The sequence below is a fragment of the Prionailurus bengalensis genome, chromosome A1 (genome assembly GCF_016509475.1).
Source record: "Prionailurus bengalensis isolate Pbe53 chromosome A1, Fcat_Pben_1.1_paternal_pri, whole genome shotgun sequence".
NCBI lineage: Eukaryota > Metazoa > Chordata > Mammalia > Carnivora > Felidae > Prionailurus > Prionailurus bengalensis.
In genome coordinates, this window is record NC_057343.1 from 231,524,612 (window position 1) to 231,550,117 (window position 25,506).

Sequence of the window (25,506 nt, forward strand, 5' to 3'; positions counted from 1 at the left end):
CTCCCTTGGCTTCTGGTGGTTTTCCAGCAATCTTTGGTGTCCCCGGCTTGCTCAAGCATGACACTGATTCTTCAGTGATGTTCTCCTGCTGTGCACGTCTCTGTCCAAATTTTACTTTTAATAAGGACAGCAGTCATTCTGGATGAGGGAATACCCTAATGGATTCATTTTAACTTCTTTATGTCTCTAAAGATCCTATCCTCAGTTATGGTCACATTCACATGTTCTGGGGATATAATTCAACCCATAAAAGTATGTAACCCTCTTTCCTTACTAACATTCTTAATTTTCCTTACATGTTGTTAATGTTAATCCTGTAGATGTTCTGACTCTATGTATACTTCTAGCGCTCACGCGTAGCCCCATTTATATGCTCATGACACATTCACAAAGCCAGTTTATATCTTTGATGCTGACCACTTCTCCAAACTTCAAATTTCTGTTTTTACCTGCCTTGTTACCTCCAACTGGATGAATGAGAGATGTCACAGGGTTAAGATGTTCAAAACCAAAGTTTTGTTTTCTATCCCTCTCTTCAAATGCTCTTATGTCATTCTTTCCCATCTCAGTAAATCATCCCTCCATTCCCCTTCTCTGTCCAAAGAGCTGAGTCATCCTGCCATGTCTCTTTTCTTTATTCCCATCTAATATCTGTTCTATTGCTGTATTAGTTTCGTATTGCTGCTGTAACCAATAACAACCTAATAGCTTAAAACAATGCTATTTATCTTGTGTCTCAGAAGTCCAACATAAGGCTCACTGGGCTAAAATCAAGAGAGCTGCACTCCTTTCTGAAGGTCCTGGGGGAGACTGTGCTTCCCAGTTTAAGTTGTTGGCTACATTCAGTTCCATGCAGTCATAGAATTGAGGTTTCCAGTTCTTTCCTAGCTGGTGACCACCAGCCATTCGTAGCATCTGGGTCCACTTGTATTCTTTGGCTCAGGCTCTCTTCCTCCATCCTTGAAGCCAGCAAAGGTGCCTTTGAATCTCTCTGACCTCCTTTTCTGCCTCATCTCTTGCTTTTTCTGCCAGACTCCATGCAGAGAAAATTCTGGCCTTTTAAAAGTTCATGTGATTAAATTGAGCCAATCTGGTTAATCCAGGATAGTCTGTATATTCTTGGGTCAACTCTTGTATAACCTTAACTCCATCTTCAAAGTCCAAGTCCCTTGACAGTAGAACTTAGTTAAATGTTTTACTGAGTAATCAGGGCACAGGAAGTAGGGGAAGGGGGAATTTTTTTTAGAATTCTTCCTGTCACTACAACCATGTCTTGTTAGCTCCATTTCAGGACACTTCTGCTTTTCTTCCTCCACCACTACCACTGTATTCCAGACAGCGATTGCTGTTTCTAGATGTTACCATATATACCTCATTTGTTACCCCACATGTTTTGTATGGATCATCGTTTATCAGATCCAAACAGAATTATTTCTTCATAACTTGTGTTGTTCAAGACACTTTTGCCTTAAATTTAGCATAATACATTAAATTGATCTTTTTAAAAATAATATCTGTCAGAAAATGTTACTCACATCCCTCCAGTGGCTTTTTTTTTAGAATCAAATCCAAACCTTAAAATGGCCTTCAAGTCCCTATTTATTCCTATGAAGGCTAGATCACTTCATCAGACAATTTTATTTCCTGCATAGCACTTATCACCATGAGAAGCCATCTTTTTCATTTATTGTGGATGCTAATAGTCTGTGACTGTCCCCCCTTGTCTATTATCTTCATCTCCTAGATTACATTGACATTGTGGTCATTCTAAATGCTTCTATCTCTGTATGATTTATTTATTTTCTTTTTTTAAATATTTATTTTAATTCTAGTTATTTAACATACACTGCAATATTGGTTTCAGGAGTAGAATTCAGTGATTCGTCACTTATATACAACACCCAGTGCTCATCATAAGAAATGCCCTCCTTAATGCCCATCACCCATTTAGCCCATCCCCCACCAGCCTCCTTCCATCAACCCTCAGTTTGTTCCCTATCATGAAAAGTCTCTTATGGTTTGTTTCTCTCTTTTTCCCCACTCCCCATTTGTGAAACTCCACGTATGAGTGAAATCATGTGATATTTGACTTTCTCTGATTGACTTATTTCACTTAGCATAATACATTCTACCTCCATCCACGTCTTTGCAAATGGCAAGATTTCATTCTTTTTTTTTTAATTTTTTTAAACATTTTTATTTAGTTTTGAGACAGGGAGAGACAGAACATGAACAGGGGAGGGTCAGAGAGAGGGAGGCACAGAATCTGAAACAGGCTCCAGGCTCTGAGCTGTCAGCACAGAGCCCGACATGGGGCTCGAACCCACAGACCGCGAGATCATGACCTGAGCCGAAGTCGGCCGCTTAACTGACTGAGCCACCCAGGCGCCCCAGGATTTCATTCTTTTGATGGCTGAGTAATATTCCATTGTGTATATATACCACATCTTTGGACATTTGGCTTTTTCCAGAGTTTGGCTATTATTGAAAATGCTGCTATAACATGGAGGCTTATGTACCCCTTTGAATCTATGTTTGTATCTTTTTGTATCCCTTTCTGTCTGTTCTGAGAGTGTCACTGTGCTTGGTACCCTCTACTCTGAACAGTGAAAAGAACTTTTCCTCATGAGTTTTTCCCCTAGACACTGTGAGGAATATATTAGGCAAGCCCTCAACCCCCAAAACTTGTAGCTTTAATTTCATATAGTTCTATAACCTTTCATTGAACTAGGGTAAATAAATCTTATTCCAATTTTATAAATAAAGAAACTTCATTCAAGACCAATTAAGTAGCTTCCCCAAGAAAACCTGGTGCTGTAACTCACACTCTGAGCACATGTTCCGGATTCCTTTCTGAATCATACCAGCATTGGCATTTATCCCACAGGTATGCAAATTAATTATTCAACCACTTTTTTCCAAAAGTGGATATAAATCATTTTTGTGTTACTATCTAATGTTTCTCTTTGGCACTTTTATTGCCATCAAATATTAAATTATATGGAGGAGCCTGAAAACGACTGGCAATGTGTGGCAACAAAACTTTTCCAGGGAAACAAGGAAGGGAGGTTGGAAAGAGGAGATGATGCGGAGGCTTCAGTGTTGGCACCTAAGGCTGTTCATTCCTTTTTCTACTTCACTCAGGAGCCTAAGAGGAAGCAGGGGTTCATTTCTTTACTACTTGAGACCCAAACCTGATTGTGGTTTCTACACTTCCCATTATACATTTCCTAATCCCTGGGGGAACGAACGAACGTAGGACTCCAAACTAAAAACAAGGGCTGAATGAAATGGTCATGCAAATCTCCCTGGCGTCCTTCCAATGGTATATTGAGATTATGCATGCCTTGCTTCATTTCCCATTCAGTGTGATAATACTAATGTGACTGTTTTAATGAGATAGTTTCTAGCATTTGGGACCTGGGTGTTTAAATGGATCCAGGTAATATTAGACCATTGGACATGTCTAGAGGTTAGCCCCAAGCTTTCTAGGGGAGAGAGGAGGAACTAAGATTTGAAAAGCCAGAGAATGTCAGAGCAGGGGGCAGGAGAATAAACACTGCATACAGAAGAGGGGAGGAAACTTACAAAATTGGGGCTAACAATCTGCAAGGAAAGATTCAAGGCTTGAGAGCAGACTTGTGCTCTGGCCCACACTCCACCATATACCGGCCCGGGGCCTGCCATGGTCATTCCCATTCTGGAATCTCTCTCACCACAAAGAGGGGACAATAGCAGTTAGTTGCAGTGCTGAAAATTGTTGTTGATGTAAGTATTTTGCATGATGTCTAGGTCATGGTTACCGTCCAACTCATGTTAACAATCAGAACCTTTGTAAATTTCCCAGGCCAACCGCATGGCTGTTGAGACCTGGGGCATGAGTTGCTGCAGCTGAATGCTATATAAATGAAATACTGCCTTTCTTCCAAAATCTGACCCACCGTAAGCCACATTTTAGCAACTGACTTCAATGGTAAAAGAAGAACCAGCCTATGAATCTGAATGCTCACCAAACATGCAAGAGGAAATTTCTGTGTTCTTATTTCTGCCCTCGATGTGAAAGAGTAAATTAGCAAATAACTTTTAAGTTTCAGAATACGATTTAATACTATACATTTATCAATTATAAAGGAAACTGCTAATCAGTCTGTGTACATCACTATAGGAATGAGTAAATTGATTTGTTTAAAAAAAATAAAATTGCAGGGTGCCTGGATAGCTCCATTGGTTGAGCATCTGACTCTTGGTTGCCAGCTCAGGTCATGATCTCATGGTTTGTGAGTTCGAGCCCCATGTCTGCCTCTGTGCTGACAGAGCATAGCCTGCTTGGGATCCTCTCTCTCTCCCTCTCTCTGTGCCCCTCCCCCTTTCTCTCTCTCTCAAAATAAATAAAATTAAAAAAATCAATAAATAAAATTGCTTTTCTAGAAGGAGGAATAAGTACCAGATATTGAGTGTTTCCAAATAATAGTAGAGAGCAACTATGTGAGGGCGGAGATATGTCTATCTACTTAACTGCCTTTCAGAATAGTGCTCAGAACAAAATAGCCATTTAATAACCATTCATTGAATGAATGAAGAATGCCTGAATGCTAAAAAAAAAAAAAAAAAAAAAAAAAAAAAAAAAAAAAAAAAGGACTGCTCAAAGTACTAATTTGTTGGACTATGTAATAGACTTCTCTGCAGTATTTGCCTTTCATAAAGTCAGCCTCTGTCTATTTACATTGCCTTTTACTTTTAGGGAAACCCATCTTCCTAGGTTTTACATTTTACATGAGCGTAACATGATAATCCAGACAAATGTGGGACCTCTGTGATTAGCCATTTACTCTGGACTCCTTTGGGGCCTCCAGTCTGTTTTACTTTTGCTCCCGGTATGTGGCACGATAATCTTGGTTTCTCAGGACCACACTGAGTTTTTTAGGACTCCCAGTGCTGCACATGAAATCCTGACAATAACACCAACAAGGGATAGTAAAATTGAAACCTGTCAGTTACTATAACTATAATATCTAATGTAGACTGTGTTTGTTCCCTGGTGTGGTTCTTGTTAAGTGCATATACTTAGACTGTGTTTTGGAAACTAGAATTGACAACTTTCGTATTGCAAAAGTAGGCAGCCACCTTCTTAATATACTAAATGCAGGTGAAAGTTTGTTCAATGGGTTTATGAAACTATGGCACTTATACTTCTTTGCTCATGGTTAGTTCGTGTTATGTTTTGGAGGTAAAGGCATACAGGGTCAATAGTTTATTTGGTAGTTATTAAGATGCCTCTTGTGAAGTACCCTCTTCCAGATGCTTCTTTACTCTGTTATAGGTTCAAGAATAACCCAGGAAGGCATCTTTCCTTTTAACAAATGGGTAATTTATATTGCATTTACCAAAATATTTTAATAAGTCACCTCACTGTGTCGTAAGGTACTGGATTTACCCCCTCATTGATTGTAGGCTGCCACTGGCACAGGATAATTCTAGAACTATTGCTTCATTCTAGTATTATACATTAATGTTATTAGCTTGAAAAAGGAAAAGCAGCTTGCTAAATTGTTGATTTTGTTGTTGCTGTTGTTGTCGTCGTTAGTATTTAAGGAGAATGTGAAACTGTCTTTTTCAAACCTGAATGTTGTAAGATTATTCTCTAAGTGCCCGCACTGGCGTGGTATGTCAGTCTTCCATCTGGACAGACACTGGGTGAGATGCTCTGGACTCCATGGCCAAAGGGCAATGCCCTGGCTTCTTGCTGCGACTGCCAAGGAGGTGTTTGAATAGTGCTATCGAATGTCATCATGTTTATTATGCATTCTGACACATGTCCATGGGGAACTTGCCTGAAAAGAAATACTCATTTGCGTTGCTTTGGATTCTCAAATCTTCCTGGATGACAAAAATCATGGAGATATTCCTAGTGCCAACGATGAAAAAAAAATCTCTAATATATCTCTACCTATAATTTCCTAATTATGATAATATTAATATAGAAGTGGCAATGCTTAGGTATTGTTATGAACCACTTGCATTGTTAAAATTAAATTATGATGGCATATTTTACAAAAATAGATTTTTAAAAAGAGAAATTATATCATTAATTTCCAGAGGAAGAGAAATTGAATCTCATGGTGCTTTGCATGCCTTTATTATTAAGGGAACTTAATTATCATACCCTTGGAGGAAATCCCTTGCCTGCCAAAGCCTTGGGAACAAAAGAGAGGATGGAAGGGGTCACTTGTTGCCACTTGGCTCAAAACCTTCCAGAGAGTTGGGGGTTGGGGAGAAGGGAGTTGAAGGGGTTCAGGTGAATGTTTTGAAACATAGCACTAAGTACTTCCTTTAATGAACACTACCAAAGTGTATTTTAATAAGTGCCTGAGCACTTTTTTGTAATTAGCTTGGTAACTTAACTTCCCAAATAAGAACTTTGATATAATTTGGCTTTCTGTTATTAAATTCACAATATCGTTCTGGTTTTAGATACTACTATCTAATTGAAAGATTGTTAAGATCAAAAGTGATAATTTATGTAAAACCATTTTGTAAACTATAAGGCAGTAGATGTTTATGTGGTTATCATTATGGTATATTTTCTCATTTAGGAAAGTATGAGTTATTAAAATCTTAATGAGTCGTGAGACGTGAACAAACAAATATTAACAATTAAATCTAATAAAGTGATTTAAATAAATTTACAATGACTAAGGTTTTTCAGACAGACCGAATTAGAATTTGGAGATCTAAATTTTATTTTTTAAGGAGCTGAATTAAATCCGTTCCAATTCTGTATGGCTTATTATGATGCCTCGTCCTGTCGGGGAAATTTTCTGCAGAAGAAAATAAAATTCATATATAGCAATATGCCCTTTTCCATAGTACTGTAAGAAAGACACTGTGGAAATAGAATCTGATAATGCCAATTAGGTCACAAACAGCAAAAAAATGGTGAAAATTATGGTATGGTAAAAAGCAATGGGTGTGCCCGGGTGGCTCAGTCAGTTATGCCTCCAACTCTTGGTTTCGGCTCAGGTCACGATCTCATGGTTTTGCGAGTTTGAGCCCCACGTCAGGCTCTGTGCTGACAGTGCTGAGCCTACTTGGGATTCTCTATGTCTCCCTCTCTGCCCTTCCTGTGCTTGCTCGCTCTCTCTCTCTCTCTCTCTCTCTCTCTCTCTCTCAAAATAGATAAGTAAACATTAAAAGAAAAGAAGCACATTATTTGTGATTCTAGCCTCTCCTGTACTTCTCAGATAATGTGCTGTCTCACAGTATGTGCATGTGAAAGTATGTACTCATGTTCTTGTTCATACATACATTGATACAGATACATATTCACATGTGCCTCTGTCAGTCTTTGTTTCAGAGATGAGATATTCCATAATACTTCTGCATAGTGTATTACTCTAGAGAAATGTCCTTGCCAAGCACTTTATGCAAGTCGAATGGTAGTATTTTTTAGATTCAGAACTCTTAATGTTCTTTTCATTTACTTCAGCTATTTATCTGCGAGCTTTCAATCTCACCAGGAGACAGGCGTTCATGGATGCCTTCACAGTGTTGTTCCTGTTGCATTTTTATCACCAATACTCTCATTACCTTCGACTTCTGTGCTATTACTGCTGAGTTAATTGCTGACATTTCCTTCCAGATCAAACCTTTCATTACCAACATCATTGTCTGGAAATGTTCTGCCCAATAATTTTTAAACACAATTTCCTGTGCCAGTATTCATTTTAAAAGATATGCCCGTGTATTGGTTCAACTGATGCATATTTTGTTTCAAGTTGGGAAAATAAAATAGTGTATTTAATACATCTGTAGAAGATATTCAGTACTTTTATACATCGGCAGATTTTTTTTTTTATATATAGTTTCAGGGTTTCTCAAACATTGCTTAGAATTTAGGTGACAGCAAATGTTTTTTACATGCTGATTAAAAACACACACATACACATACACATACACACACAACAACAACAACAACAACAACAACGTGCCCACATACTGATATTTTAATGTAGGTAGTAATCCTCTAAGTCGATAAGTACTTCAGTGATTATTTTGGACATCCAGCAATTCCAGATGAGGAAAACGTAGATGGTAGATAGAGAATTGGAAGTTGGAGTTACATATTTCAATGACAGGTCATTTTCTCCAGATTTGTATTCACATCTGTGCTTCAGAATTAGATAACCAACATTTATGGTCCCAGGTTTTGAGATTTCCGGAAAGTGGGTACATTGATGCATTTTTGAGCGACCTTGAAACTTTGGAGTTCCTTAGCATGCACTTGAGGTATCAGTTTGATGGCAAAAGAATGTCATCAGAATATCAGGAGAAAGTTGTACCTTTGAGATCCCCAGGTGTACAGTGAGTCTCAATTAGTTGGATAGCCGTGTCTGGGTGCCATTTGTCAACACGAAAATAATAAACCCTTTGCCCTAAGAACCCTAGTGGAAAGGCTAAACAATATTTCATTTGTCCCTTTTCCATTGCCCGGATTCATCACTGAATTGTACTCCCAGGCATAAATCTCACCTTTGATACACACTGACCTCATAGATAAGTAGAACTTACAGTCATTTTGGATTTTAGGAACTAGTGGAAATAAAACAAAAAACCAGAAAAAAAATCCTTTTGACAGCCATACATATGACCTTTTGGGGAAAAAGGTTTATTTGGTAAAAACTACTGCTTCCAAGTTCAAGATTTCATATGCAGGGGAGAATGAAAAATCCAAAAGTTAGTACACTTAAAACCTGTTGATTCCTACAAAAAAGTTCTAGAAGACACAAACTTCCCAAAAGATGAATTAGAAATAAAATGCCTCTTTGAGATAAAATTTTCTCTGATAGTTAACTTTTCTTTTTTAAAACTATTTCTTTCAGTTTTCTAGGAAATGGCACTGTGTTCTAATGATCTACCAAATCAGCTTGTCCCATACATTTTGTGGCTACAGGCACTATACTTACTTTGGATGTTTATGAGCCAGTCCTTAATGATTATTAACTTGCAGTTACTGGTAAAATGTTTTGGTTATGTCTTGTACTTCTCGTAAATTATCATGGTGACTTAAAATATGTTTCTTCACCTCTTGGTCTTCAATTCATGTGTTAAAAGGCTGTAGGTAAAAGATAATTCCTCTCTCTTCTCAACTGGTAAACCTGCCTATCGGAGTCCTATTAAAGGGAGAAGTGATATGTGTTTCCTGTTATTTAAGGAACTACAACTAAATCCTTCAAATGTTAGCAAATAAAGAACTTTTAAATGTCTATATACAATATCAACCTTAATGACCTTTACAATGATAGACAAAACCATAGTTGACAAAGGATTACTTAGTAGGTGGACTAGATTGGGGACAGTTCTGGGATGCTGGCTCCCTTAGGAATCTGGCTGATTGGGGGGGGACTGGGATTTCTCATTAGAATTTCCTTCGTGGGGAGTAAGGTGTGGATAATCTGATCCTTCATTGCTCTACAAACCCCTTAAGAACATGATGGCACTGTGGCTTTTAAGCATGACTCCAGAAGACAAACTTAAAACCTTGTAAATGATTATAGGGATCTCCAGTGGGTAAGAACATGAGTTCTGAAGTTAAACTGCTCCCGTGGAAATACAGGTTCTATTACGTAAAATCTCTGTGATTTGGGGCACATTACTTAATCTCTCTGAATCTTTTTCCTCATCTTTAAAATGAGGTAGTAACTTGCTCCATTCGACTGGATGCAGAAACCATGTACCGTTCCACTCCTACTTAAGCTGCTTTTTTGTAAACAAAAAAGCAAGCTATTCCTTACCACGTGAGGATATGGACAAAGGCAGTTTCAGGGGTGTGGGAAGTGAGTTCTTGTTATCCTGTGGTGAGTTCCTTACCCGGTAAAATGCCAGCTCTTCTTATTCTCATTGTTATTTGTTTAATATTCCACAGCCCAGAGTGCTCGGTTGCAAATTAAGGGAAACATTATTAGAGGCCAAATTTTGAACCTAGGGCAAGAACGAGAGAACATAGCATAAACCTACGGAGGTAAATAAGCCTCAGTTTTTCATCCAGTCCATCTGATGACCTGAGAGGCTTTGAAAATGCCAAGCAATCACTTCATTCCAGATGGGCCGTACTTATAAAGGAGCAACCTCAGGATTTAGGAGCTTTAGAGAACTGTAAACAAAGCTTATAGACATCCTAACAAACGCTTATTTCAAAAATGTGGTATCAATTCTAGAACCAGCTGCAGTTGTATCATTCGGTCAGGGCCTCCATTTATTAGATAACAGTGTTTGGGCAATGTTCAGAAATAGAGACATATTCAAAACATATTGTAGAAAAGTCTTCAAAATTCTCAAAAGAGAGTGTATTATTTCAATAGATGATATGGTACTTGATGTGGGAAACAAAGGCAGGAGGAAGTATAGATAAAATTAAATTTGCTTGGGGCGCCTGGGTGGCGCAGTCGGTTAAGCGTCCGACTTCAGCCAGGTCACGATCTTGCGGTCCGTGAGTTCGAGCCCCGCGTCAGGCTCTGGGCTGATGGCTCAGAGCCTGGAGCCTGTTTCCGATTCTGTGTCTCCTTCTCTCTCTGCCCCTCCCCCGTTCATGCTCTGTCTCTCTCTGTCCCAAAAAAAAATAAATAAACGTTGAAAAAAAAATTTTTTTAAAAAAAATTAAATTTGCTTATAACCTGCAAATTGGGAGAGTAGAACATTTCTCCAGGAGCTCAGCACAATCTTAATATTCATGTTTTGCTAGAGGGAAAAACAACCTTAGCTTGACCATAGCTAGGCCTCCACTATCCCAGGAGTCTTTTTAAGCATATGATATTGCTTTTGGAAACTTCCCCTTGCCTTTACCCCCCCCAACTCCCAACTGTATAATCAGTCACTGTTCCCAATCCAGGGGCAGCTCTTTCTGCCCAGGGGTCCTGGCCCCATGCTTCAGTAAAATCACCTTTCTGCACCAAAGACATCCCAAGAATTCTTTCTTGGCCTTCGGCTCCGGACCCCACCGCCTCCAAACCCCATCAGCACCGATCCTATTGTGATTCACATTTGTTTAATATACACATCTGTTTAGTAATATCTGTTACCATATCTGCAGGCAAAGTCCTTTCAGGAAAGATCAGATTGGACTTGGCTTTGGCCAGCTTCCTACACTACTCCATCCACATCCAGCCCCACCACAGGACAAAGAACAAGTTTCGAGATTGTTCTTAGGCAGTCATGATGAAATGGAACATAAAGCATACTACAATTCATGAAAGATTGCTGACCAAATACTTTTTAAATTTTTTGTGTGTTTATTTATTTTTGAGAGAGGAGCAGAGAGAGAGAGGGAGACACAGAATCCGAAGCAGCCTCCAGGCTCTGAGTATCAGCACAGAGCCCAACACGGGGCTCAAACCTACCAACCGTGACATCATGACCTGAGCCGAAGTCAGATGCTCAACCGACTGAGCCACCCAGGCGCCTCTATTCTTAAGTAATCTTCACACCCAGTGTGGGGCTCAAACCTACAACCCTGAGATCAAGAGTCACATGCTTTACCAGCTGAGCCACCCAGGTGCCCCTAACCAAATATTTAAATGCTGCTCTCAGTTTAAAAAATGCTTACAAGCAAGCAAAAGTACAAAGAGGGCACTAGCATCCGAGAATTACAGGGATGCTCATCATCTTGAGCCTTTTGGTCCTTGTTTAATCCCCATCACCATGAGAGTGCACCGCTGGCCTTTGTATCTTAGCTTTCCAAGATACAAGTTAAATCTTAAGTTAGAGGACGGAATGTTCCAGGCTAAATGTAAGAAAGTGTGCCAATACCCAGGGAGAATATATCCTATGGAGGAAATTATACCAGAATATTTATGTAATTCTGATGTGATATATTGAAATGTATAGTTTCAAGTATTTACTTGTTTGTTTTAAACGTGCCCCTCCAATTTCTTTGAAACTTAGTATTTTTTTTTTGTAAAGAATTATTTTTAAAGTAGTCTCTTTGGGTAATGTTGTAGCCAAACACATTGTGGGAAGAACTTAAAATGCTTAGTCATGCGCGTTTTCTTGTTGGTATTCCTCAGGCACCTCAGCCTAGGGCAATGACGTAATACCCAAGTCGGCCCAAGAAACAGGGGCCACTCTGTTTTGACAGAGTATTATTCATGATCACCACTTTACATAAATGTTAAAGAATATGAGATAAAGACGGAAGCTAATTATGCAAAAAATTGAAACAAATGCTACTCTTAATACTGGGAGATGAAGATAGGATACTCTTAGTAGTCAGATAAATTGAATTATTTGTTAGAAGATAATGTCTGAAATATGTGCTTGAGATATGGTAAAGGATAAAATATGGTAGACATTGTCCATTCAACCATAAAGAAATTCTCCTTTGTCATTTAAAATGTTGCATTCTGCAGAGGTGTGTGTGTGTGTGTGTGTGTGTGTGTGTGTGTGTGTGTCAGAGAAAGAGACAGGCTGCTTTAAAAATAGGAACTCTGCATTTAAAAACGAGAATTCTGTGTTATTATTAATATTACTTGGAAAATGCATATATTCATGATAAAACTGGTACACTGTGGCATTTTAGAAGTATTCCATAGAACAGATGTGTTTCTACCTCTTATTAATTAATGCGTTAAAAAAATCATGTTCTAAATTCACTCTCTTGGAGTCATTGCAGTCATGCATTCGGTAACTGGGGATTCCTGACTTCCAGCCTTGTTTATGCCCAAAACATTAATTCATATGAACTTCATGGATTGATAATTGACAGCATTAGGAATGCCAAGGGGTTTGCTGAACCTTTATCGGATGGTCAACTGCACATCCTATTTGAGAAACCAAGAGTGCTTTGAATACAGTGAAATTAATTTCATGCCAGGGTAGAGCGCTGTCCCTGCAATCCTCTGGTCTTAATCTCTCATTCCATGAGCTTTAACTTAAAGCGGACAGTGAAGGAAGGCATGTGATTTGCCCAGTATAAAAGGTCCCAAATAAGAGGTTTATATCCCGGTAGGGCAAATAATCACCAAAATGTACTTTATTAATGGGATTTATTATATGTAGCCTACATTTCTAGTTACAGAGTTCAGGTTTACGCTGATTGGCGTTCAAGAGCTAGTGTGTGATCTCATGCATTTCCAGCCTCTTAGTACTGAGTGTCCTATTTCTGAGTGTGCCTGACACCAGGTAGTGACATTTGAGCAGCAGCAGGCAGCACGGGGTTCAGTTTTGTCCAAGTAGCTGTCACTACCAGGGCCCTAGGCAAAAGTCCAGCATTGTTTGTGTCACTGGCTTCCTCTTTTCTCTTCTTCTTTCCCCCAACGCTAACATGTCCTGCGATCCATCCTGGCCATGGGCAGCAGAGATAACCACAGACTACAAATGAAAAGCTGAGCTGGCCCCAAAAATATTACTCCTTGCAACTATTTAATTGCAAAAGAATCTTTGTGCTAAAGTTTCACCATGCCCTTTGAAAGGCAGACTCAGTAATTTGGCTGTCATTCATTTGTAATTTTATACCTTAGAGTCCGGAGGGATAGTAAATAGAATTACAGCGTTTTATCCTGGAATGCTGGTTCTGAGGGGAAAAAAAAAAAAAAGCCAAAATTTCAGGAAAGAACCAAGTTAAAAAAAAACTCATTTAAAGATTTTTCTACTAAAAGTATACAACTATTCATATTACACTTACTTGGAAATCACTACAAAGTCTTCACTTGTTTGTAATGTTAAAGCTTTCCTGTATTAATTAGTGCTGCTTATTCTTTTATCGTGCTGTCAGAGTTAGTGGGTAAAAGTGGCCAGAACATTAAAATGCAGTTTCTTTCTTTTGTCAGATCATTTGTCCAGTAGAACACAACATAGTGAATTATTTTTAAATTGATGATACCACACCAAATAGTGATCCCTTCATTCTTTAGTCCTACTTCTAAGACTTAAAAGCCTTTTATTTTCATTTAAAATAACTTGGTAAGCTGAATTTAAAATGGTTTTTTTCTCATTTTTTTTGTTTTTTTTTTTTTTTTTTTTTTTTTTTTTTAGAAAATCAGGAACATTCGTAGCTACATAATGTACATGTTTTCATTCATGCCTGACATCTAGGATTGGAAATCATTTAGGACTTTATTTTTTTAAGAATAGTATACATACAGAAAAGTGGATACACCATGAAATACAGCTTGGTCAAGATCATGTGTCTAAGACTCAGCCATACACTGCGTTTGGTTATCGGTTTATTTATTTATTTATTTTGCTGAAAAGAATTTCCTTGTGCACAGATGTCATACTACATTTCTTCTTGTTCCTGGGCGTGTCGGTAGTGTCCAGGTGGGGCTGATAGGAATATTGCTGGGAGGAGCATCCTGATAGATGTTTCTGGTGTACCTGTGTGCACCTTTCTGTGGAGTGTATTCCTGGAAGTAGAATTTCAGAGACCTCGAGGGATGTCCTGAAGGGCTGTAGAAGAGATGGAAAAACACCAAATTACTCTTAGCATTTTACAATTCCACTCAGTCTGTGAAAGTTCTGCTAACACCCAGTAGTTTTCAGTATTTGATATTTTGTCTCTTTTTTTATTATTATTTTAACCATTCTCATGGTTATTCTCATGAGTATGTACTGGCATCCCTTGGAAGTCATAAATTTGCGTGGCACTAATGAGTAATAAAGTTGATCATCCCCTTTCTGTACTGCCCATGTGGACAGCCCCTTTCGTGAAGTGCTTGTTTAGGTATTTTGACCTTTCTTTTGTATTGGGTCACTTATCTTTTTGTATTAGTCTGCATTTGGAGAGTTTTGTTGATGATATAGATATACTTACATACACAGACACACATAAAGAATGAGAATATCTTTTTCCACTAGCTGCCCTGTCACTTTCTCAGTGGTGTCTTGATAAACAGGATTTCCCGATTTCAAAATGGCCCAATTTATACCTCTGTAATTCCTTCCATGGTTCGCCCTTTTTGCATCCTACTTAAGAGAGCCATGGTTCCTGTAAGATCCTGTTTGTGTCCTATATTTTACTCTCAAAGCTTTATTGTTTAATCCTTCACATCTAGCCTGAGGCTCCGTGGGAACCGATTTTTGTGTAGTTTTTTAGATGGAGTCGTCGTGCATTTTTTCACCATGTAGATACCCAGGTGAAAGCACCATCTCACCAGTATGTGGCAAGGGCATGATTCTCATAAATTACATATAAGCCTGGTTTGGTGTCATAATTCTCTCCTGATCCACTGTTCTGTCTTTGTCTCTTCTTATATGGATGCAATATGGTCTTAATTTCTGCCCCTTTGTAAAGTGCCCTCTTATCTGTAGGTTCAGTGTATTGATCTGTTTCTTTCCTTCAAGACCCCTTGTATGTCTTGACCGTTTGCAATGTCATATAAATTTTAGAATCCACTATCCATTGTCTCAGCCTCTCCCACCCCTGGAGGAAAAAAAAAAAAAGCATGCTGAGGTTTGAATTGGAATACTGTTAAACCTGTCAATTAATCCAAAGAGATTGAAATCTTTACAATATTAAATCAGCCAAGCATAAGCATGATATTTCCCTGTAAAACCATTATTTGGGTCTGCTTTAATTTCAGGAGTGACGTGGAAGTGGTTAGTGAGGAGGTCTTATATCACCTTCACAGATTTATCCCCAGGTATTGGATGTTTTCCTATATTTTTTGTAAATGTTACTATTGTTGTAATTTCTTTATTGACAATATACAGGAAGAAAATGGATGTTTTTGTATATTGGCTTTGTGTTTTCACTTTATCCCAGAAGACCTCCAGTACAATTTGTTTTTAAGTTTATTTTTTTATTTTGAGAGGAAGAATGTGTGTGCGTGCTTGGGGGAGGGGCAGAGAGAGATGGAGAGAGAGAATCCCAAGCAGGCCCTGGATGATCTGGGCAGAGCCACACCCAGGACCACTCGTACAATGTTAAGTAGAAGTAATGATAGTGAATACCACATCGTTCATCTCTTAAGGACGAGTTTGCAATATTTAAATCTGTAATTTTTAGGCAGTTTTTTTTTTTTCATTATCAAATTGAAGGGATTCCTCCATATGCCTAGTTTGCAAAGATTGCTTTTTAAATTGTGAATTACTGTTGGAGTTTGTGAAAAACACACATTTATGCCTTTCTAGGATTTAGGTTAAGTTATTAATTATGGATGTTCCACAATGTTTAGTTTATTCTATTTCTTTTCTGGAAAAAGCAAAATCAACCAAAAATGCAATAAATTAGTAATACAGTTCCATTTACAGTAACACTCAGAAGAGAATTGGCCACAAACTCCTAAAAAGAAGGTACACAGAATGTAGATATCACTTTTAAGATACCATACATTGAACCAATCTTATTTAAAAAAAAGTAAAGAGGGGTGCCTGTGTGGCTCAATGTGTTGAGTATCTGACTCTTGCTTTTGACCCAGGTCATAATCTCATGGTTTGTGGGATCAAACCCTGTGTTGGGCTCCATGCTGACAGTGCAGGGCCAGCTTGAGATTCTTTCTCTCTCTCTCTCTCTCTCTTTCTTTCTCCCTCTCTCCCTTCCTCTCTCTGACACTCCCCCACTCTCACTGTCTTTGTGTCTCTTAAAATAAATAAACATGAAAGAAGAGAAAGAAAGAAAGAAAGAAAGAAAGAAAGAAAGAAAGAAAGAAAGAAAAAGAAAGGGCAAGAAAGAGAAAAAGGACTGAATTATGGAAGAGAGGGAGGGAAAAAGGGAAGGAAGGAAGAAGCAATGGCCATGATTCAGTGTCCTTCACTGGAACACTGAGCTCTGCAGACAAGAGGAGACACAGAGAAACAGGAAGCCCTGTGGAGGACAAACTCCCATAAGAGAGAATATTGTTGAAATGGGGGATGTTACAAGAACTGCATGTTTAACTTGTTTTTTTTCTTCATTTATATTTAGCGCCCCCCTCCTTATCCTCAATCTATGAAGCAAAAGCCAAGTCCAGGTGAAGTTGCTGGAATTATCAAAGAAATAATAAATTGAAGGGTTTAAATATAAGACAGTGGATTGACATTATCACACACACACAAAAGATAAACAAAGAAATCAGAAAGAGAAGAAAGTAACATAACAGTAATATACAAAATGAAAAGAGAGTATAACTCCAGAAAAATTAAATTACCTACAAGTAATGTAAAAGAACATTAGCCATATTCTTTCTTATAGTCTAAAGGAGGTTAGAATCATAAAAAAATATATATGGAATTGAAGAAATGACAAGACTAAGAAGTCATGAAAGGAATAATGAGAGTAGGCAGCGCTCATGGAAAAACAAGAAAATGTAAAGCCATTATGTAAATGAAACCACATTTAAATCATTAGGAGGCATAAATATTGCAGAAATAAAGAGGACTGCTATGAGGAAATAAAACAGAGAGGAAAAAAGGCAATAAAAGCAGCAAAAAAGGTGATAGATATGGAAGAGAGAAAACTGGGAACTAACATGTGGGTGGAAGTTGTTCTCTCCCAGGAGAACTCTTTTCTTTTCTTTTTTTTTTTTTTTAATTTTTTTTAACGTTTATTTATTTTTGAGACAGAGCGAGACAGAGCATGAACAGGGGAGGAGCAGAGAGAGAGGGAGACACAGAATCTGAAACAGGCTCCAGGCCCTGAGCTGTCAGCACAGAGCCCGATGCCGGGCTCGAACTCACAGACTGTGAGATCATGACCTGAGCCGAAGTCAGATGCTTAGCCGACCAAGCCACCCAGGCGCCCCAGGAGAACTCTTTTCTTAAAAGAGAGTACTGTTAGCCTACTCTTTAATTCTCTAGTTTTCAGTGTGAGGTTATCTGAATGATGTATTCACAAAATTTGTATAGCCGTCTAAGTAGGGCCATGAGTTGTGCAACTCAGGAGGCATCCTCATGGAAAATGAAGGTGAACTGTGCTTCTGGAGGCACCAGGAACACCCAGTTCTGGGAGATCTATGCCCCCAGGAGATATAGATATTTGCCTATGTTGCAGGCAACAGAAAATCTTACCAAAAATGCTCTGACAGAAAACACTAGCATCCATGAGTCAATCTTGCAAATTGTCTTAAAGACAACGTAGAGTCAATCAAGACTTAGATCAAGATGCATGATTTAGGTCTTAGACATACACTATATTAAAGGAGAGTGGTGTGGGGTGGGTGGGGGATAAGAATGGCCCTTTATAAAGTAGGTACTGGGGCATCTGAGTGTCTCAATTGGTTAAGTGTCCAACTTCAGCTCAGGTCATGATCATGTGGTTCATGAGTTCAAGCCCCTCATTGGGTTCTGTGCCGACAGCTCAGAGGCTGCTTGGTATTCTCTGTCTCTTCCTCTCTCTCTGCTAGTCGCCAACACATGCACGCATTTTCTCTCTCTCTCAAAATAAATAAATAAACTAAAAAAATAAAAATAAAAGTAGGTTCTTTTTGAATTTTCATCTAAAAAGCTTGTACTATTTTAAAAATAATCAAGACCTAGTTTTTAAAAGTCACCTTGTTTAGCTCTATTTGAGCTAACACTAAATATGATACTTTCTTTCCAACATCAAGTATTATCCTAACAATTATAGTCGTATATTGTTTTAGAATTGAAGAAAGTATTTCCTCAATAAGATAACATCTTATTAATATGGTAACCTCATTACATTGGGGTGCTATCTCTGTTGTACATAACCTGCCCTAGGTCATCTAATTACAACATGTGGACATGGGGTCCCTTGGCCACACAGCTGATAAAAAGTACTTAAAATACTTGGAAGTCACACCCAAACTAGAATCAAGTAAGACTCAGAACTGAGTTTTCTGAGGTACTACGATGGCTGGGAATGGGTAGGGGTGGATATAAGCATATAAAATTTAGCGTTAAAGTCAAGCATCTAGACAGGTTCTCTTTGCTGTAAGTCTTCGGGTTTGTTAGTTTCCCATATTTTATATTTCTTTTGAATTACAATCTCATTTCAAAAATAAAATAATTTAAATAAACTTATGTTTTTTCAAAGTGTCCATTTCTAAATCCAAACTAGACCCCAGCTTTGAATATGAACTCTAAGCAATCTTGAATCTACCTCTTGCCTTTGAATTCACCAAGGAAACAAAGTCTAGATTCAGTCTGAGACTAATTTTATGATTCTGTGGGTTTTTCTTTCTTTTTTTTTTTTCTTTTTTTGTCAAAATGTTGAGATACAGATCGCTAAGGATCCAGATACAGATTTAGGGTAAAGAAATGAAAGATCCGAAAACTAGAATTTGCTAGGCAGGCTAGTGGGAGGGTCCTTTTGTGATGAAATGTTGCATAAATAATGCCGATGGGGGTCTAAATTCACTGTTGCCATGGAGACCTTTGTGCCTGGCTGAACTCAATTCTTTTCTCTTTTAAGACTGCTACCACTAGGCTTGTGGTGTCTCTGATGCCTCTTTGCTTTGCTTTCTCTTAAACTGTTGGCGAGTGAAAGAAGAAATTAAACTATGATAATTTGGCATCCTGACTTTTGCGAGACTGTTCTTCCACTCCATTCGTGATTTTTGAGCTCCTCTGGGGTTCCTTTTAGCCCTGGCTCGGGGAGGGAGGAGCAGGTGCAGAAACGGCTGAAACCCCCGAACGCTGCCTGGAAAGAGGGAAAAGTAACCCCTCATCTTTGTGATTAGGCGACTTGTTGGCCTCGGCTACAGTTTTGAAGTATTTAAGGACCATTTGTTTCCAAAGGTAAAAGAGAAGAAAAAGTGAAAATGGAACGTATTTGTTTTTTAAATGCTTTCATTATTAATGTTGTTTGTGTGATGATTTTTAGCTAAAGTTGTAAAACTGTAGGTTGAGAGTTACGTGTAGAGAACACAGGTACAATTGATCTCCGGCCTCACAGTTGTCAGTTTATTCAGAGTATTAATGTTGAAATTGTAAATGCCAAATAACCGAATTAAACAGAACGCAGTTGTAAGGACCCATGTGCCATTTTTCTATCTGTGAACCATTATAACTGCTTCATGACTGCATTTGGTAAAACTTGGTATGTCGTAAATACATCCCTTAGATTTCATGAAAGTTATGATTATCCGTGTAAATGCCAGTTTAAGTAATTAAAAGTTGGCTTGGAAATTGTGGGCTGTCGATCCCCCCCCCCAACTTTGGCACACAATTAAATAAAGAGCCTCACTCAGAAAGAAATTAATCATTGAGAGTAAGGGCATAAAAATCGCACAACCAGTGCCAGTGTGTCAAGTAACTAAAAATTCAGTGTATTGGACAGCTAACTTGTTGCATTGCATTGCCTTTCTCAGCAGAGCGTGTTCAGTTCTCAGTGATGAGCTTTGCGTTAGAACTAGAATGCAATAATTGCATGTTTTGATCATTCTAAATGGTGTAAACAGGATGCTCAAATCCCATAATTATAGAAAACCTTTACCGTCCAAGTATTTCCAGATTGCTTTTATCCACATAACTCAGTGAGAGAATCATTGACCAAAATTTACAGGGACTTCGTAGGTTTCACGTATGTAGCCACCAGAGTTTAGAATATATTTGTATACTCAACAGGTTAAAGAGACAAATCAATTTAGGAAAGCTGGGGATTTAACGGTGGGGTGTCGCTGGGGTGACAGTCTGTGAGAATTATATGTTAAATTGCTATATATTTGTGAGATAGGTGCTCGCTGGAGAATTCTAAGTGAAATACCATGATGACTCAAAGTCTTTAGGTTTTTATCTTTCGTGTTTTCAGCTGGATGGTAATAGCAAAAGAGAAGAACGATTTCCAACTTAATTGTGACAATCACAAGATAGAATTTCTACTTGATTAATATTTTTGAAATTTGAGTGACTTTGTAACTCAGATACTGAGGGCGAATAATAACCAAGTTGATATAAAGAAATTAGTTCTTTTTAATCAGGAGCATGTTAGGGCACATGTTTTAGTATGTTAATTGACTAGCGTGGGTATGTTTTATTTTAAAGAAGCTAACAAAGGAAGGCTTGAATATACTCTGGAGATACCTCTCAGTAAATATTTCATTTCGATTCATTAAAGTTAAAAGTTTATTTGGATCATATGAAAGCTAAGAAACCTTTTTTCACTTTGGGGGAATGGGTCTAAACCTATTAATGGTTTCAAAGGTATCCACTGAGAATTGCTACTTAAAACTTTGACCTTTGAAAAGAGTTTTTCATGCATTGACCATCATTTAATAATACAGCCTAAATGTAAACTCAAATGATCAAGCCTAAATATAAAGCTTCACTTCGGGAATGTAGTGTCTAGGCACTCACACTTTGTGGAACACCAATGTCATGGGTTCAAGTGGCATTAAGTCTTCAAGCTGTGGGCACAGTATAGGCGTGTGACCCAAATAGTTTTTTAAACAAATAACAACTTAACTAACTACATGGTATAATTGCCTATTACCTCACACTGCTGAATATAAATATTGTATATGGGAAGAAAATTTAAACTATTTTTAAATTTGTTTTTTTTTAATCCAGCTATTTAAATGCTGTGAATGCATCAGACAACATACTAAATAGGGTCCTTCAGATTTTGAAGATCCTCAAACGCCAAGTTGCACAATCTTTCCTGGAGTATTTTACTGTGAAGTTTTATGCAAACAGTTAAGAATAGTTTTAATTGTTTAATATTTATAATTTAATATTATATATATATATATATATATTTTTTTTTTTTACCCAGACAATTCCAGATTTTGCCCAAAACATTGATATTATATTGATAGGTTACAACTCATAGCTAATACATTTGACCGAAAGTTCCCGTTGAAATGGTTTAGGAACAAAGATTTGTGTTTGTATTTCTGTAAGAAGCTTATTAACATGTGAATTCTGATTTAGAGTTCTGTTTTATAGCTCTTTTGTAATTCTTATCTCTTACAGTACCTTATATTCAGCAAATCGATGTTGAGTTCCTCCCTGGTACTAAACATTGTATGCCATGAACAAAAAGGAAAGAGGAAGTTCCCAGAGTCCATGAACTAAAAAATCTGGTGCAGATGAAGATATGAGAACTCGTAACTGTAATGCAGTAAAAATTACTGCTGTAATGGAGCCTGGCCAAGGAGAGCCAGAAACACTGCTGAACTTGATACAGTACATTAAAATATGATTATTTGATCTTCCCAAACCAAAACGAGGAAAGAATCAGTGACGTGCACAATATAATTGTTAAAGCATGACTGTAAAGATAGTTTTTAAATAGTAGCCAGAGAAATCCTCTGGAAACGTAAATCCTAACATTTAAAAAGTTTTGACTATTTTTAGTCTAAAATTTTACTATATGCAGAATCAAAGTCAAAGACCATGCAGTCGCCCAAGCCCCTCAATCGTGTGTCTCCTACCACCCCTGGCTCTCCCACCTTTCCTAAATCGTAACCTCTTGCCCACTTTGCTCCAGCATAGAACCTCCTTGCCATTTGTAGAACCATCACATGGCCTTGGCACTTGCCATTCTTCTCTGCTGAAAACAGAAAACAGCAGCCCCCAACCAGAATCCAGCCCCGATATACACGTGCCCCCTTCCCCTCATGTCTCTCAGGTCTCTGATCAGAGGTCACCTTATCGATGAGTCAGGTCTTGATAACCATTGCCTCCCTGTCTTCTTTTCCTGCATTATTTTTCTCCTCCACCTTTACCACAGATGGTACTCTAAGTAACCCATTGGTCCATCTTGTTCCACGTCCATTTATTTCTACCAGAACGTGAACTCCATAAGAACAGGGATTTTTGTCTAACATTTTTACTGATGCATTCCCAGCACCTAGACCCTCGCGTGCCTTATTTATTGAACAAATGATGAACTAAATATAAATTTCCTGGCACCAAATATACAGTGTTCTACTTTGGTGGTGTTGTTGTTTTTCGATTTCTTAAAGTAGAATTTTTCAAATTTATCACTGGCCACTCATTATTCTAGCATAAAGTGTGAGAGAAAGTGGTCAAATACCGGCAGGAGATTTATGATTGCTTATGCGCCGACACTCAGCCAAGTCACCTGTATCACAGAATAGGGGTTGAGAATTTCCCTCCTAACGCATGGTCAAGGAATCAGATGGACTCTTAGTGAGAAGACCAGTGTGTCCTCCCCTCTTCCCAGCCTCTAGTGGTGGAAACTTGACCACTGCCCTCAGCTTCTGAAGTCATCTGTTGCTTCCATCATAAACGGTGTGGCTGTTATTGTAATACTCCAGCTGTCTCTAAGGTTCTGTAATTTATCCGCATATTCTCCAAACTATTGCATAAGGAACACACAAAGAATGATACATAGTCTCTAAAATCTCACATCATCTCTTTCTTCATATTTCTAATGTTCATTGACAGGAGAAAAAAGATCCAATAGCCTGGATCATTTATGTGATCATATTCAGTCAGCGGTTCTGTTAAATAAAGTTCTACTCAAAAATCAAAACCCGTTTTCAGGATCCTAAGAATTACCAATCAGCATTAATTATGTCAATAGTGGCATCTCTTATAGTGGCCATAACTAATGCTGGCTCATCTGGAAAGCATAATCAGAGTGAGAATATTTTTGTCATTTGTGCACCCAATCACCTGCTTCTATCACATCAAGTTTTTCCTACATTTGACAAGTTTAATTAAACTTAGCACTGGTGGTTTTAAAAATAAACTTTGCAAGCTCTAAGAATTTAATGAATGCTGCACTGTGGCTAAATTACATAGTGACCTTCTCCAGTGTATAAATATTTTTCAAGGATGTGAAGGTTACTTCCTCTAGGAATAAAAATGTTGAGCTAGTCCGTGGCTTCCAGAAGTACTGGCTCATTTTTAAAGAGGAAAGACTGATTTTAGGTGTTGGTCAACTGGTCAACTGTCTCCTTGTTTCGGTATGAGTCTAATCAATTGTTGGAACCTTTTTGTTTCCCTTAAGCCTCAGGGACTGTTTGTGTGGGGAATGTGACATTTGGATACGTATCCAATGAGAGTAATTCCCAATAGGATTATTTGTTGCATGGCTTTTCCATTATTCACACACACTTCTTTGTGAATTTCAGCTGCTTCTGGTTAGTTTAAAGCCCTCCTGCTCTTCTGAACCAACTTCCGGTAATTTTCATCAGCATTAGTAGAGTTTCTACTATCTTCAACCTTGAAATGGTAAAGGTAGTTAAATATCGGTGTTAAGGCTGAGGAGTAACTGCACCCACATTATCATGCAGCAGTTCTGCCGGAGATTGGAAACCATAAATACGGAGGTGAAGACGACAAAGACTTACAGAGGGTCACTCTGAGTGAGCCGTGGGGCTGTGTGTGCCTACATAGGCCCGTGGGTTGTTGGGTCATTTGGTTGTCGGCCCTAGTGCTGCTGTGGACCTGATGTTAGTCTGTGGACTGTGGCATATTCCGGCATATATTTTGCAGATGGGGTGCACAAATATTGGCCAAATGTCATACATTTCCCTTTTAGGGACTTTTCTAATCTCCAGGTATATGGAATTAAACAGGAACTTTGCATGCCTTCATTTCAGCATATATGAACCTAACCCTGCCTTTTATTTGTTACTGTGAATGATAACTAACACACTCGTTGAGCGTATCTCGTGTTTGCTTATAGCATCTCGCTAAATCCTCACAGAGGCCCGTATATGTTAACTATTGTCCCTGTGCTATAGATGAGAATCATTAAGCAGAGTAATTATTTCATTATGTGGGATGTCTGAGATTACAGAAAAAAAAAAGTGTGCAAGATTTTGAACCCAAGTCTACTTGATTATGCACCTCCCTCCCCTTCAGCCTTCCCACCAAGGGCACTGCTCAGTTTAACCATCTCATTTAGATTTTGGAGAACCTTTGTAGATCTTGGCCTATTCATAGAAACTCCCCTCCATGCTCCATGCTTCGCATAGTTCTCCCTGTTTTTCTTTACCGGTCACCTCCGGCCACATGCTCCAGGCTCTTCTCCCTTGTACTGTGAATTGACCCACTGATCAACATGTTCCTGTTTAGAATCCTGCAGGGCCTGGGAGCCTTGGTGGCTCAGTCACTTAAGTGTCGGACTTCAGCTCACTTCATGATCTTGTGGTTCAGGAGTTCGAGCGCAGAGCCTGGAGCCTGCTTCGGATTTCGCGTCTCCCTCTCTTTCTGCCCCTCCCCTGCTAGTACTCTGTTTCTCGGTGTCTCCCTTTCTCTCAAAAATAAAACATTAAACAAATTTTTACAAAAAGAATCCTGCAGGGCCTGGAGCTCAGGGATTGATAATGGGGTGCCGCATCAGAATCTGCTTGAGCATGTATTGCAAATACAGCTCCCTGACTCAGCATCTCAAAGTCTGGGCTGGACATCTGCATTTCTAAGAGGTTCCCTAGGGGATTCCAGGAGCAGTTGAGAACCACCTCTCTGCTTTTATGGATGCAGAAAGTGGCTGTGAATGAGGTGGGTGAGAGAACAAGTTTAAGGTTGATTTGAAATTTTTCTGCAGAGAGTTAGGGGTAGCCTATAGATCCGGGCAGTCTCATCTGCCACAGTGGAGACTCCTGCAGGTTCAAGGTGAGAAGAGATCGGAGGGCTCAGTAGTAGCTGGTTTATCAC

At 38.5% G+C, this 25,506-nt stretch overlaps 1 protein-coding gene and 1 long non-coding RNA gene across 3 annotated transcripts in view; both read left to right on the forward strand.

Moving 5' to 3' along the window:
• The window catches only part of CTNND2 (catenin delta 2), a 940,792-nt gene that overhangs the window by 300,775 nt on the left and 614,511 nt on the right, over window positions 1–25,506 (forward strand). The window lies entirely within an intron of this gene.
• On the forward strand, window positions 19,307–22,856 carry LOC122495313. Its single transcript, XR_006300392.1, has 2 exons — window positions 19,307–19,668; window positions 21,844–22,856. It is a non-coding gene; the product is annotated as an uncharacterized LOC122495313 (long non-coding RNA).